This window comes from Heterocephalus glaber, unplaced genomic scaffold (genome assembly GCF_053883595.1).
Source record: "Heterocephalus glaber isolate CG9 unplaced genomic scaffold, H.glaber_assembly_v1.0 deba00001553, whole genome shotgun sequence".
NCBI lineage: Eukaryota > Metazoa > Chordata > Mammalia > Rodentia > Bathyergidae > Heterocephalus > Heterocephalus glaber.
Genome location: NW_028258344.1, coordinates 8,922,554 through 8,939,154, shown reverse-complemented (window position 1 = coordinate 8,939,154; position 16,601 = coordinate 8,922,554). Strand labels below are relative to the sequence as shown.

General features: G+C 38.5%; 1 long non-coding RNA gene across 2 annotated transcripts in view; it reads right to left on the bottom strand.

Annotated features, from left to right (window-relative positions):
• Positions 1 to 15,393, bottom strand: part of LOC147824132 (uncharacterized) — a 100,332-nt gene extending 84,939 nt beyond the window's left edge. For both annotated transcript variants that reach the window (XR_015442710.1, XR_015442711.1), the window contains exon 1: positions 15,256 to 15,393. This is a non-coding gene — a long non-coding RNA (uncharacterized LOC147824132). The remainder of the gene's footprint in view (positions 1 to 15,255) is intronic.
• Positions 15,394 to 16,601: the final 1,208 nt, after the last annotated feature.

The following is a 16,601-nucleotide window of genomic DNA, read 5'->3' as shown; positions in this document are numbered from 1 at the left end:
CTGTATTAGTCAGTTTCTTGTTGTTTGACACAATACCAACATAGACAACTTAAACAGGAAAGGAGGGAAGGTTTATTTGGCTCACAGTTCAAATGATTCAGTCTAAGGTGGACAAACTTGGAGGCAGGAATATTATGGTGAAAGGGAATGGTGGAACAAAGTTGCTTAGTTCATGGTAGCCAGGAGGCAGTGTAGGGAAAGAGTTCCTGAGAGGAACAAACTAAAAATATATAATACTCAAGGCCACATCTTCATGAACCGCCCCCTAGATATACCTCTGCTAATCTGATAGGGATTTCTGAATCCAATAAAGATGACATATCAAATTAATGGTCAGAAGCCACCCCTTGTCAATTTCACACCCAAACACATCTCTATAAACTGTATTTAATCTCCCAATAAAGATGAAAACAATTCATAATTCTGCCTAATATAATACAGCTATCCCATATACAAATAGAAATGCAATAATCCCTTCCCCAAAGTCTCAACAGTTCCAGCATTTTCAAAAACCTAAGTCCAAGTCTCTCCTGAGACTTAAGATAAATTCTTAGCTGCAAACCTTTACAAAAATAAAGAAGTTACATAATCCCAATGTACATCGGCATAAGATAAACATTTTTGTTCCTTGAGTAACAAGGGGTTGAAAAGAATTGGACGAAAGGAAGACCAAAATCCGTCAAGGAAAATATAAAATCCTATAACTACATATCTGGCATCTGGTGCAGGTGGTGGTAAAATGTGAGTTCCAAAGAGTTTGACTGGGCCACCCCTATGGTCTTACTGGGTGTAGTGCACACAGCCTCTCTCTTAGGCTGGCTGCACTCACCGCCTGCACGTTTTCTTGGCAGACAGTTCCATGTTCTTGCCATCTCTGACTTTGTTGCTGCACTATTGGCTTCATTCCCATAGCTTCATGCACTGCTCTCACAGCAGCTCCTTGACTGGCCTCCCAGGACCTCCTCTGAACTCTGGGTGGAAGCACCCATGACCCGGCAACTCTTGTATTCTGCCTGTTGGTAAAACCAGACTCACATGAACAATGCTACTGTCTACCACCAGCCTGGGCAGTAGTCAGGCTCCTTTGGATCATGCCAGCAGCTGGCTCTGAGTGTCTGGATGGCTCAGCATAGTAACATGAACCTGGGCGGGGAGGGGGGGATTTCCATGGAGACCCTTCTCAAGCAGAGGTCCCAGGAACTCACTTCTTAAATGAAAGTTTGACACTTTTTCACCTTTGACCCTGCAATGGATCTGGGTCTTGGGTTCTGAGATGCCTTCAAGGCATCTTCATTATTGTCTTTGTACAAAGTGCTTGGTTTCTTTTTGATGGTGCTAATCTCTTCAGTGGTCACACCTCCTTTGCCCCCAACTTTACACATGGTTCCTTCTTGGTCAAAATTTAAATTTTTCAAAATTTTCTGCTTTTTTCTCCCTTTTCCCCCAAATCTCACTATAATTCTGCCTAAATGTAGCCAGCCACACCCATGCCACAGCCTGAATGTTGGCTGTCTTAAAATTTCCCCTGCCAGATTAATTAGTCCATTGCCCTTATTCTCAGTCTCTTTCAAAATCTCAGGAAATGGGCAAAATGCAGACAAACTTTCTGCTAGAGTGTAACACACTGGTCTCTAGTGCAATTGCCAACAGAATCATTATTCCCAACTGAGACTTCCTAAGCCTGGCCTATCAGCATTCTGGTCTTCTGGGGTCTGATAGGATCACCCATCAATCACTATTTATAACATTCTAGAGTCTTCTCTAGCCCACATCGCCAAACTTTTCCAAACTTCTCTTGCAAGCCAGTTCCAAAGACTTCTGAACCACATAGTCAAGTATAGTCACAGCAATAAACCCTTTTCTCTGGCTGAAGTTGTCTATGTTAGTCACCTTTCCTGTTTTTTGACACAATACTTGATACCCACAACTTAAAGGAGGAGATATTTATTTGGCTCAAAGTGCAGTGGATTTGATCCATGGTAGACATGCTCCAAGGAAGGAACATCATGGTGAAAGAGCATGATGGAGCAAAGCTCCTCCATGGCAGCCAGGAATCAGAGTAGGGGAACAGTTCCAGAGAGAAACTGTCAGCAAGCCACATCAAAAGTAGGATAAGGCAGGGAAGCATTCCCCCACAGTTTCAGAGGGAGTATGACATTTTATGACACCTTGATTTCAGAATTCTAGCTTGAAGAACTATGAAATAGTAAATTTCTACTATTTTAAACTCCCAGTTTGTGGCATTGTGTTCAGGCAGCCTTACGAAACTAATAGAGTTTTGTTTAGAGCAGTGAAAATTTATTAAAACTACTAAAGTGTACTCATTTATTAAATAGGAAACTTGTTCAAGAGCTTACTGAGATTAGTGATTTACAAATATAATATGTAACTAGACATATGTCATCATCTGTGGAGAATTGGTGCCAGGACCTCCACAAGTACTACAATGCCCAAATCTCTTACATGAAATTGCGTAGTATTTGCATACAACATGCACAAAGTGTTGTACACTTTAACTCATTTCTAGATTACTTATAACACCTAATACCACATCAGTGCCATGCAAATAATTCTTACAATGCATAGTTTAGGGGATAATGACAAGAAAATATTTTTTTATATATTGAGTGGAGACACACAGCTATTTCTTGTTTAACATCTTTGATCCATGGCTGGTAGAAACCACAGATGCAGAAAGTGGATATAGAGGACCAACTCTATTCTGTATTTTACAATACTCCTAGAGGACATCCTTCCCAGTGTGTTGACATAACCTTGTATTTTCATACATTGCCATTTTATGGTGGAAGGAATCAAGAGCCCTCCAGAGTGCCTACAGGTGCCAGGAGGATCTTTGGGTGCCTCTTTAAGTTTGCCTGCTATGTGCTCACATATCTCTGAAGACAATCAAGTCCTTCTGAAGACTTCACTAGGCCTGTCTTGAAGACTGATGCATGTGAGACAATCTCAGATCAAGGATAGTGCTGGGATCATGCCATACACATAGTGCAGTGTCTTCAGGAGATTTTCACTAAAAAGAGATCCATAAATATATGTTGAATGCAGTTTAAAAAGAAGTTAATTAGAAACATATTTTGCAGAAATAAAACATGTTTATCAATTCATTATATATTTATTGAATACTATGTAATTTTTTGACAAAAACAGCTTGTGACATTATTTTAGAATTTAAAAAGAATGAGGCAGGAAGGGACTGTGCTGGAGAAACCACACTTCATAAAGCATCTCTCATGTGAGGAAAGACTACAATTATTTAATAAATAGTTGATAATTTGTTGCCTAAAACTAGTTTTACGGTATAATTGAAGGGTAAGATTTCACCATAGTTTTAGGTACATAGAAATTGCTGACATTATTGTATCATTTCCTAATGTTGTGCTCTGCATGTTTTCAAGGTATTAATATTTGAGAATTCCAGACTCTGTTCTGAGCCTCAAATTCTGAAATCTTAGCCAGAAAAAGAAAGATCATATTCTCAACTCTGTGCTGTTAAAATGAAATAAAGCTCCAACTTTTTCCCTAGTAGTAAGTTTATAGATGTTAAAGATCGGAAATTATTTCAAGGATCCAAATAAATCCTCATCGCTACCCTCATCAAAAAGAGGCCATTGCGCCATACTTCCACACCTGCTCTATAGCTTCAATGCAATTCCAATTGAGATCCCAGCAGCATACTTCACAGACCTTGAGAAAACAATCCAAAAATTCATTTGGAACAAGAACAGACCCAGATTAGAAAAAGTAATTCTAGGTAACAGAGACATGGCAGGGGGTATCACAATCCCCAACCTGCAACTACACTACAAAGCTACTGTGGTAAAAACAGAATGGTACTGGCAAAGAAACAGACCTGAGAACCAGTGGAACAGATTAGAAGATGCAGAAACAAAGCCAGACACACGCAACCATCTCATCTTTGATAAAGGAGCCAAACACCCTCCCTGGAGGAAAGATAGCCTCTTTAATAAATGGTGCTGGAAAAATTGAGTTTCAACTTGCCAAAGATTAAAACTAGACCTATATTTCTCTCCATGCACTAAACAAAAATCAAAATGGATTAAAGATATAAATATTAAAATAGAAACTCTGAACCAGTTGGGACAGAGGTTAGGTAGAACTCTTGAAGACATTGGTGTAGGAAAAGATTTTATGAACAAAACCTCAGTTGTCCATGAACTAGCACAAACAATCAACAAGTGGGGTCTCTTTTTATTAAAAAGCTTCTGCACAGCAAGAGAAACCACCAGCAGTGTGGAGAGACAACCCACAATGTGGGAAAAAAATCTTCACCTGCTTTTCCTCCGACAAAGGTCTACTATCTCGAATCTATAAAGAACTTAAAAAGATCAGACCTCCCAAATTTAAAGACCCAATCCAAAAATGGGCATCTGAAATGAACAGACATCTCTCACACAAAGAACTAGAAATTACAAATAAATACCTGAAAAAATGTTCAACATCACTGGTCATTTGAGAGATGCAAATGAAAACGATGCTGAGATTCCACTTCACTCCAGAAAGAATGGCTGCTATCATGAAATCAACCAAGAGCAAATGCTGGCAGGGCTGTAGGGAAAGAGGAACCCTGCTCCACTGCTGGTGGGAGTGTAGACTGGTGCAACCACTGTGGAAATCAGTTTGGAGATACCTCAAAGAACTAGGACTGGAAGTCTCATTTGACCCCACTATTCCACTGCTGGGGATCTTCCCCAAAGAATTAAAAGAATCATACCACAGTGATATATGTGCACCCATGTTCACAGCAGCACAGTTTGTTATAGCTGAAACTTGGTAACATCCCAAATGGCCATCAACTGGAGACTGGATAAAGAAAATGGGGGGTTTTTAAATAAAATGGAGTACTACTCAGCCATAAAAAATGAGAAATTAGAGACATTTATAGCTAAATGGATGCACATTGAGACTATACTCTTTAAGTGAAATAAATAGGACACACATGTATAAATACCAAATAGTTTCTCTGGTGTGAGAAACTGAAAGTGTAAATAAGGAGTAAAATGTATAATAGGTAATGTGAAATAGGAAGAAAAGGTGCAAAGGGGAAGGAAGTGTGAGGAGTAGGGGAAAGGAAAGAAGAGTATGGAATTAATATGAGAAAATGGAAAAATAGGAACAAAATCTTTGTAAATAGGGAGGACTGGAGGGGTTGAAGGGAGGGCTGGGCAAGGTTGAAAAATAAGAACCAGGAGAGATTATGTAAAGGTGCAAATTTCCAATGATGAATGTCATTATATTGTATACCTAAAATGTGCCAATGATTAGAATGAATAATCAATAATGCAAAATAGGAAGAAAAGGTCCAAAGGGGTAGGGGTAGTGGGAGGGGCAAGGGAAAGGAAAGAAGGGAAAGGAAAAATGATGAGAAATGGAAAAAATGGAAATAAAGTCTCTGTAAATAGGAAAGGGTGGAGGGGGTGAAGGGAGGGCTAGGAATGGGAAAAGAAAAAGAACCAAGATGCATGATGTAAAGGTACAAGCTCCCAATGAGAAATGTAATTGTGTTGTATACCTACAATGTACCAATAAAAGAGATTAAAAATAAAAGTGGCCATTGCGCAAGCGCAAAGACCCGAGTTCAATCCTCGGTACCAAAAAAAAAGTGACCATTTGTAGAAGGTTCTCAGTATGCTGCACTGTCAAAGGGATGATGCTGTGCCATCCTCAGCTGAGCCTTATGCCGCAGCCACTGATGTAACAGATAAATATGAGAGGTTAATAACTTACCCAGACCCACAGCTAGTATATGGTACTTTGGGAACTTGAGCAGGAATTTTGATTCCAGAGCCTGTGAAAATTTATTGTATACCTAGTATGTACTGAAAGTACAGTGTTGATCAAGATGATGAACAGGAAGACTATGTGTTTGGAGCTTATATTCTGCAAGTCTAACCATCGCAGCATAGATCATTATTTCCTTATGTTGCAATTCTTTTCTTCCTCTCATTTAGTAAGCTGTCCCTTGTTTCCAACGCGTCATCAGAAATTTTGTGAATTTGGGTGGTTTACGTGGTTAAAATACCAGGTCCTTTGAGAGTGCAGCATTTGTGAGCCTCTGACTGAAGAACTGATGGCGCTAAACCTTGGATCTAATTTGTTCAGACTACATACAGTTCATTCACAAAGCAAGAAGCGCCATCTGACTAATGTTTTGCACATATCATTTCACTTCCAAATGTCAAGTACTATTTTTTAAAAACTGTAAAGTAGTTAACAACACACTAAAAATCCTTCAAATGTGTTACAGTTGAGGTATTCACATGCACATAAGTTGTGGCTGAATCTTAGTCACTTTTCACATGTTTGACAAACATGGTTTTACCAGCAAGTTGAAACTCACTAAAACTGACCTTAATTTTGAAAGGCTCACATGCACAGTTCTTTATAATCAGTCTTTGTCCAATGTACACACAATTACATAATTGCTTTTTTCACAATTGGCATACAGGAATTCTGCTCTTGTTCAGCCACTTTTAACCCTGGCTTGCTTACACATTTTCAATGCCTGTGCTTTCTTTTTCACTGTGAGCTCAAATCAAACTGAGCAGGTGGATCTGACTCTTAGCAAATCATTTCAAAACAAAGCATGCACACCTTGTTCATGAGAACATCAGGCTCCAAAAAGGTTTTGTTTTGGCTTAAACATATCTATATTTTATTAGAAAACCAAATATTGGCTAATTATTATTCTCTAAAAGGGCTTTGGTTTTGAATTTGTCTGCCAGACATTCCTGGTGGCATCTACCTTGCTTCACACAATGCCACCACATCTTTCCCTTGATTTTCAGTTGAGAATGTCTGGATTAGTAATGGGATTGTGCATGGTCACTAGGAAGAGACTGAGGTAACTGCATTTAAATCCGTGAAATATGCCAGAACTTGGAAGATTTTTCTAAAACCTCCCAATTGTGAATGATACCTTCCTAGGGTCCATCCTATTCTCATTAACATTCTTGTCTCTTCCATGCTTGGTCAGCTGCATTTGGACATAGCACTACCTGATTCTTGAAAATTTCCCCAAGTTACAGTAAATAGAGGAAGGACTAATTTTTTTTTCATTGAAAATCATAAAAAGAGATAGGGTTAATGAAATAATTTTGTTCTCAGTATCGCCAAATTTAGGACTAAGAACTGCCAACTTCCTAACACTTTAGCACAATTATTCCTTCAAGTCAAAGAGCAAATCTGATCTGTCTTTAATGCAAAGTTCTTAATGTGAGGCCGAGTACACTCTGGCACTGGATAACTGTGACTGACTGACCACCCTACAACTGTCTGACTGGGCTTGCCAAGAAGGGTTGGCACACATGTCCTCGATTAACAGATTGGATAGTTGCTAATTATCTGGATGAAGGATTTGGCTCCCTGAGCTTGCCTTTTCCTGCAAACAGGAAGAAAAGATTCCACCACAGTGTACTGACTTATTGGAATTTGTCCCCTGTAGCTTACCATGATGTCACACTGACATTTTCTCCCAAGTAACTTTGAGGTGAATTTGGATCTTGGAAAATTAAATTGGTTGATTCAAAAGAGAAAAAAAAAGAGTTATCATTGGAAAAACCCAAAAGCTGACTATTTTAATTGTCATAAAGACGTTACAAATGCATGCTTTGGGAAATGCTACTTAGTGATATTTAATGATCTCCATAATTAATTACTGACAGTTCATTGGTAGATTTCCCACTGTGTGGATTGCCCATGAAAAATTGTTTGTCTAAGTTGAATTCCTTTGCCACCCAGTATACTTCTGGTTCCTAACTGTGTTAGGGCCTACACTTATTAACAATGTAAATTCATTTTACATTGGCATAACAAAATTGCATTACAATAGAAAAATTTTTGGCTAAAATATAGAATACATTGTGCATAAATAAGCATTATAGTGAATTAGAAATCCCACTTTTCTTTAATATTTACTGCAGTTTATTTTTAAAAATCATACTTCATTCTGTTAACAAGTGATGAACATCTTGTTTTTCTTTTTTTTTCTGTTACCAGGCATTAAACTCAAGATTTCTGCACTGAGTTACATCCCCAGTGCCTTTTGTGTCAATATCTTGCTAAGTTTTAACATGTCTTGAACTCCTCCTGCCTGAGCCTCCCGGCGTGCTGAGATTTTAAGTGTACATGACCACAATCATCTATTATCTTTCTTTTATGACTGAAAATCATGTTGAATCTCGGACACTTTAATCTCAATATTAAATTTCATTATTAGCTGCTCTGATTGCCTTAGAAGTGTGTAGGCCAAATATACATCACTTCAACTTTTGAAAGATTTTTATGACAAAAAATAGGTAAAAACAAAATACCAAGAATAACCATAAAAACAATGAAAACTAGCTTGAATATAATTCTTCCTAGAATTGTAAAGAGTCCTTCTACTTTCTAGCTGTGTGCCTGAGGGGAGTTAATCCAGACTTCTCTGCTTCAGCATTTTTGATATAAAATAAAGGTGATAATAATGTCTATTTCAAAGGTTTGTTATGAGAATTAAATGAGTAAAGTACAGTGCCTGACCCATAATGTATGCTAACATAAATAAATGTTAGCTACAGTTATTTTGCTTACACACACACACACACACACACACACACAACCCACATGCACTGTGATGCTAGGAATTGAACCCAAGTCTTCACCTGTTAGACAAATGCTCTACCACTAACACTCTAGCCCTAAGTTTTAAATGTACTTATGTAGCTTGTTCCCCAATGTAAGATAACTATAATTTTTAAAACTTTTAAAAGGATTTACTTTTGAGGAGATTGCTGGCAATTTCAGTTTCTTGAGATGAAATTACTATTACTTCATTTTGATAAATTGTCCAAAAGGATCCTCTTAATTAAACAAATACGGCTTCTTGGAGAACACTGAGAAGCTATGGCTTGATTAACACATTTTGGTATAGAGCCAAATGATACACACCATTGTCTGTGGTTTTTAAGGCAGAAGAAAAAATAATTGCTTTGAAAAATTTAAAATTCAGATTGAAATTTGGAGACTTCACACAAGTTAAATATCCCACATCTAGAAAATGTTCTTAGGACATTTTTTTGGCCTCTGCTGGCCACTTTTAAGGCTTAGAGCAAACAAATGGGACAGTCTGTCCTGACATAGTGCTCTCTTGACCTGGCACTCAGAGAAATCAGTGCCCACAACTATAGCAGTGACTTTGAATGGACTTTTGCTCTAAATTTTCTGGAGTGTTCAGATTTAAGGTTACAAACCGCAGCAATAGCAGTGGGAAATGGAACCCTTTGAGGGACCAACTAACCTGGTGACAATGAAAGTCCAGAGAGTTAAGAGCATGCTAATTTCACTTTCATAATCTGAGGTAAAAGTAACGCCAAAGTCCTGGTTTCCTAACCTCCTCTCAAAATGCTCTTTCAATTTCCTTTCAAGCAATTTTAGAAATTTAGTTAGAGCTATAACCATCTCATTTTCTTCAATGGGAAAGTTCATGTTTTTGTGTAGAAGCTACCTGGTCAAGTATAGTTTCAGCTAAACAAATGAAGAAACATACTTGACAATGTGTGGAATATGAAATATGCTTTAGTCCACTTCTGCTCTCTAGTCATACCACTTCTATTTCTGTGTACTAACAAAAGCAGAGGATACCAGAGAAAGCTCCGTACACAATTAGCAAGTCACACAAAATGCAGAAGGACAGTTTAGAGACTGTCTCTCCATAATTAGGGGAGGCAAAGGTGTTTCCAACATTTTTTGCCTGAGTTATGGAAATGAATATCTTGAGCTTTTGCCTCCAGCAAAGCCTGTCTTTTAATACCCAAACTACTTCAGATTTATTGTGACAAGTGATACAGTACCATGTTCAAGGAAGAATTTTGGGATGCGTGCTTTGGAAACTTTTTTTTTGTTGCCCATCTGTTTTGCTTGTTGCAATTCCTGTTTGTTTAAGATGTACGTGTGCCAGAAATGTGGAAAGAATGTGTGCAGCGACAAGTGCTATCGAGCCATTTTCACACTGGACTTATGGGAAGCATGTGCTGCCCATCTGTGAAGTTCTCATTTTATGCAAATTTAGAAAATATATTCTTATGTCATGTTGCCTTAATGCCCAGGGGTACATTGGAACATACACAAGGAGAGAGACTGGGAGGACATAACCTTACACCCAGTGGCAAGGTGGCCTTGCCTTGAATAAAGAAAAGTCTGAGATCCCTGCTAGTTGTCAGCAGGTGGACATTTAGAAGGAAATTTTCTCTCCAAAACTGCCTGCAGTAAAACACTGTGTGTTTAAGATAAATTTTTAATCTATGAACGATTTTCTTAAACCCCTTATCTCAAAAATATTTGAAGAGTAGAGAGAGAGAGAGCACATCCTTAGCTGTAGATCTTTCTTGTCCTCCAGGACATTCTGGGCTAGTGGTCTCAGATATATTCTGAGCTCTTGTGGAGAACATTGCAAAGGAGGACATCATTATGTTGCCAGGTCAGTATTTTTGAGATGTTACTCTTTCTGGATGGTTATGGGTACAAGTAAGATGCCATTTATCTCAACATACCACCCACTAAATAGTCATGTTAGACTAAAACCCCCCTCAGTAAATAAGCGAAGAAACTGCTCTTGGAATAAAGCCCTGGGGCTGTGCATTAGAGAAGCTTTCTCAAACTCTGACTGCTGAGTGAGTTGCACTGAGACTAAGTAGGATGAAGTGTCCAGTATGTGAAGATGCTTGCTTCATTTAGTGTCCCCACATTCAGGATGTTGGGTGGAAACAACTACTGGTATGTCGTATCAGCATGACTGTAAGTACTTGAAATTTTTTTAAATGTATTCTAAGTTTTAAAGAAAACACAATATAAGGTCAAATATAAATGCAGCTTTTGTTGACAAAAAAGAACACTGAGAAACAAATGATGAAGGGGTCTCTGGAGAGGAGCTGAATGGCGAGGGTTAGAGTTAGGGACAAACTGGCTGCACAGAGCTGACTCGCTACACTCAGAAAACAGCTAAGTATAGAGTGGGGGATGGGACTATGGGCGAGCTTCAGTCACATTTCCCTGTGCTCCTGTGCTGAGAAGCACACTGAACTTGCTTTAATGCTCTGCTGTCATCATCTTAAAGTTCTTAATGATTTTCAAACAGGGTGCCCTGCACTTTCATTTTGCATGTAATTCCACAAATTATACAGCTGGTTCTGTTGAAGACAAATACAAGCAAATATTTATAAACTTAAGCAGAACTTGAGAAGGAAGGTTGAAGCTAAAAGGTCAAACATGAAGAGCAAGAAGAACAAAATATAACTAAGGATCTGCATCCTCCTTGATCCCTTCATCAATCATCCACATCCCCTAACACTGGTGAGGACCTGGAGGTTGCAGCCAATTCCTTCTCTTGGGGGCCTTTTGGGGTTCATCCTCATAATCATAGATGCCTCTCAGTCACTTCCAGCTCAGTTTTATGGCACCGTGTATGGTACCTCTCATATTTAGGTTCTCCTTTTCCCTCAGTTTGCTGTCTCACATGCCAGTTGTCTTTGCAAACATCCTCACAGAAACATCAAGAAATGTGCTTTATTAATTTCTTTGTTGATGTAATCAAGTTGATAATCAAGATTAACCATCACAGTTATCAAACTCTCCTTCTGTATATTTATCATAAAAATTTTCTTTCAGTGTCAGGAAAATCTCACACACCCTGCAAGTGCTTTTCTCACAGAGAATTTATGGCTCATTTCTGTTGGCACATTACTCAAATATGAGACCTTCAATTTAAAGAAAATCTACAGGGACTTTCAGCAGAATTATTACTAATGGTCAGTGATATCTCAAGTTCAAAGTAAAGCTGAAATCAAGGTGAATTTGGGTCCTCCAAAGCCAGTCTTCTTAAGATCTTTCCACCAGGATAAATTTCTGGGTGGTTTATTTCTTTAGTACCCAATAGATAACTATCTGACCGGATGTGTGCACCTATACATGAAGAACAAACACGAGTTTTCAAAATAGTATGTTTTAAACTCATAAAGGGTAGGGAACATTCTAATTGCCTGCCCCATAAGTTGTAATATGCCTCTGCTAAAATGCAGTCAACATTTTGCATTATTGTACAGTATGTGGTTGTTTTCTTTGGTTCTCTTTTATGCATTCTAAGTATTCCCCTTCAGGTCTACTGAAATTAAAGAAAAGTCAGCCCATCTGTTATTTGGCCTGCCCTTTTATCAAATATGCTTTTCTTATTGTAGGTGGAGTGGTAAAACTATGAACCAGTCAGAGTCCTCTGGAAAATTTATCTCTGTTTTGGAAGAAGAAAATAAACACAATTACAGATAAATAGTTAAGCTCTTTGAAGAAGCTAGAGTATGGTAATGCTATAGCAAGTGATTGGGTTGTGGCTTCAGCTCAGGTGGTCAACACTGGCCACCCAGAGGAGAAGGCATCTTAATTGCAACTGAAGGGTGACAGAGAGGTACCATCTGATAGTATGGAGAAAACATTCTAAGTAGGAAGAATAATAAAAGCAAAGACCTGAAGTTAACAATGTGCATGGCAAAGATGAAAGTCAAGAAGACAAGTATGAAGGGACTCTGGTGAATGAGGTAAAGAGGTGTGGGGAAGAAAAGGAGGTCAAGAAAGTATACCCCCATCATAAAGCTCCTGTAGACTGCAGCCTTAATTCCGGTTGCAATGTGAAATCACTGGAGGTTTGAAAAGAGTAGACTTAGAGCTTTTCTGAGATTGCTCTAGCAATTGTGTGGAGGATGGACCACAGGGTAGTGAGGGTGAAAATATAAGGCAGAAAGACTAGCCAGAAAAGTAGAGAGAAGTCATGGATGTAACCATGGAGATGGTAAAAGATGATATATTTGTGAATCTAGTGTACTTTAGAGGTAGAGCCAACAAGACTTACTGTCCCTGTATTATGCGAGGAAATGAGAACACTCAAGGATTGCTTCTTCCCAGGAACAGGCGGGTAGGAGGTGAAAGTTCTGTTCTGTTTGGGTTGTTCTGTTCATAAGCTGTTGGAAGTATAGTGTAGGCAATTGCACTTAAATATAAATAATCCAGGATATATAGAATTTGATGATTTAATGGTCCTATCATCTTACTTCTTATTCATTTGCTTTTTTATACAATGACCCAAATACAGCTTCAACATTATTATTTAAATGTTCTCTTTCAGTTGGTTGAGAGAAGGAAGAGAGAGGTCACTTTGCTCTTCTACCTCCACACAGTCCACTTTTATAAAATGAGTAGGTCACTAGGTAACAACAAGATGGGGGGTGGCTTAGAAAGAAGTGGCTATTAGGGTACAAAAGGGCAGCTGGAGATAGCTACACTTGGATGCATCCTTTTAATTGCCACGTCCTGGCTCTTTCACCAACCTGATGAGTTTGGCTGACAGTGGACTTGCTGCCTGAGGATGGGTCCAATAGCTCAGTGCATACCAGGAACACATACCACAATCTCAATAAATATCTATGAAATCAATGGCATGGCTTTAAAAAGTCTCTTCAGACTGAATAGGAAGTAAATTACTTTGGCCATATAGACCCTGTGAAGCCTAATCATATTCAAAGTCTTTGTATCCATAAATGAAATATTGTTTAAATTGTGCATGTATATGGTGTGTGCTGTGGAGCTTTAGGGGAAGGGAAGGAGGGAGAAAGGGAGAGAAGGAGAGGCTGAGAAGGAGAGAGGGAGGCCATTTCCTTCATGTATTCCTCTTCTTACTAACGTTTAGGACTTAAAAATTCATTTCTAGTGAATTCCTTGAGAACCAACACTACACTTCCCCCAGTAGCTGGTTAGGTATGTCTCTGTTAAACATAAAGTAAAAAACAGATGAAAAAATGTCATATTTCTTGTTCACAGAATAAATAACATGTGTTGGTAGAACCAAGTTTAGACCCTGTACAACACAAAATTTCTAAAGCCAAACTTCTATTTTGTTCTCCATCACTATTTATGACCACAGAATGGCACCCCATCTCATCCATCTGTTTAAACCAAGGTCCTAGGAATAATCCTTGATTCTACCATTTTCTAACTTTTAGTCCCTCAGTAAGTCCTTCTGGCTTTACTTTAAAATCTCTCAGATGTGTTCCTTGCTTGGCATCTTCATTCTCATATCCCCAGGCCCACTTTTACCATCTCTTGACTGCACTTTTCAAAAATCCTACTTGATATGCTTACATCCACTTGTGCCAGCCACTTCATCCATTTTATGCACAACAAAAGGACCACACTCAGCAGTGCCTCAGTTTCCTCTTCTGTAATATGGGAGTAGTAATAGGACCTGTCTTCTAAGGTTTAATGAAGATTACACAACAAAGGTAAAGTACTTAGAACAGTTTGTGGTATAACCAATTCTAGATGTTGTTTGTACCATACTTAACCCCTTAACGGTCTTCCTCTTTTCATCCTGGCCCTTTGAATTTCCTTATTACACATAGCTGAAGAAGATTCTTAGAATACAGATCTGATCCTGTCATTTCAAAAGCTTCCCATTGATCTCAGGGTAAACTCAAATTTCTTAGCCTGCCCATCATTTACCCTTTATGATTTATCCCTTGTCTACCTCACTCACCTCATCTTACACCTCAATTTCTTCCACCTGTGGAGACAGGTGCACAAACACCAGCATGTCTCCATTATCCAGCAACAATGAAATTCAAAGCACGTTGCAAAAGGCACAATATACTCCCTCAGTGTAGGTCTTTGCAGATGCCTCTTTAATTTTCCTGAAATACTTTCTGTCCTCTCTCATACCACCCTACACTACCACTACTAGAATCCTCATTCACATGAGTAACTCCCAGTCGGCATATAGTATAGAACTCCACTTAGTAAATTTCTGGACATATTCAGCTCTTCCTGAACCCAGTAAGTCTGAGGTAAGTAGATTGGCTACATCTAGAATAGAGCATAACATCCTTTGTATACATCTATGATAGAACTTGTAACAAGATATGAAAATGAAAATCTTACCTAAGCCTGAAGAAAACAGAAATAGCACCCCAAAGGAGAGCAGGAACACAAAGAAAATTTACAAGAAGGTACCTGAAAAATGGTTACCTGATGTCTCAATCCCCTCATTTGTATGAAAGATATACAAGAAATTAGGTATGCATCCAAAGAAACACCCCTTTGTATTAACTTGTGTTATGAATTCAACCTTCTCTTTCTAAAGAAGGAGAGGGGCAATACTCAGCACCAAAAGTTAAAGGGGAAGGGGTTTATTTGGCTTACAGTTTGCAGAGGTTTCAGACCATAATCAGCTGACTCCAAGGCAGAGATGACAAAAAGGCATGGCAGAGCAGAAACAACATGGCGTGCACAGGCAGCAAAGGCAAGGAGAGAAATTTAACAGTGCCTCCCTGCCCCTTTTATCTTATTCAAACTACTTTGGGCTGGTAGCATGCACACCCTTAATCCTAGTGCCCTTGAGCCAGGCATTGCATCATGAATCAATTTCAGCTTCACACACTCTAGATAAAGCCTATGACCACATGAGACTTTGGGGAGAGATCTAGAACCAAACCATAACAGGTAGGATAGAAGGAAGAACAGCCATCAGGAAAGCATATAAGGAAGAAGACATGTATAAAAACTGGAATCTAGATTGCAGGTCTCATCTTGTTACTGGCTGCATGACTGAAAAATATCACTAGAGTTTAAAAGGATAAAATTGAGTTCAATATTTTCTATGGTCCTTTCAAACTCTCACAGCTTTATAGTCTGGATAGGAGCTTTATAGTCTGGATAGGAGCTTTATAGTCTGGATAATACTACTTTAACCAAAAGATTAAAGAAGATATAATCAATTATTAGGCTTTTTCATTTTGGAAGAGAAAGAAAGCCTAAGTGAAAACTTAAATTCCCCTTGAAGAAAGAGGACTGACTCTTCAGTTCTGAATGTGTAATGTGGCCAGATCCACACTTTTGGCCTTCCATCTTCTCATTAAATCTCTATTCAAACTCTAGAGAGTGACTTTTCTATTATGAATGTTTCTTGTTCTCCATCTATCATTCACTGCCAGGAACCCTCATGTTGTGTGTCCACATTCTAGCCTCCAGAACTTGGGAATATGATTTTAGTTAAATTCTTAGACTCTTTTAATCTTTTACACCAGGCATGGTGGCAGTCTCAGGAGGCTGAGCTAGGAAGATCACAAGTTCAAGGACAGCCTGGGCTATGTACCAAGCTCCTGTATGAAAACATTGGGAAGAAGAAAGAAAGAAAGAAAGAAAGAAAGAAAGAAAGAAAGAAAGAAAGAAAGAAAGAAAGAAAGAGAGAGAGAGGAGGAAAGGAGAAAAGAAAGGGAAAATAGAAAAAGGAATAAAGGATTTTTGCAGAGTGTATCCATTTAGCCTGATATAACTGCAACCATCTTGAGACATAACCACCATGATTGCTTCAGAGTAACTCTAGTTGATTTTTCCTGCATTGTTTTTCTGCATAAAATCATAGAGGTTTGTAGCAAAGTATAAAAACAAACTGCCATATACATTCTATATCATCCTATAATGTAACAGATATAGAATTGCCTCTTGGTTTATTTAGCAGTGATCCAACTCGTTTCCCTCTGCTCCCC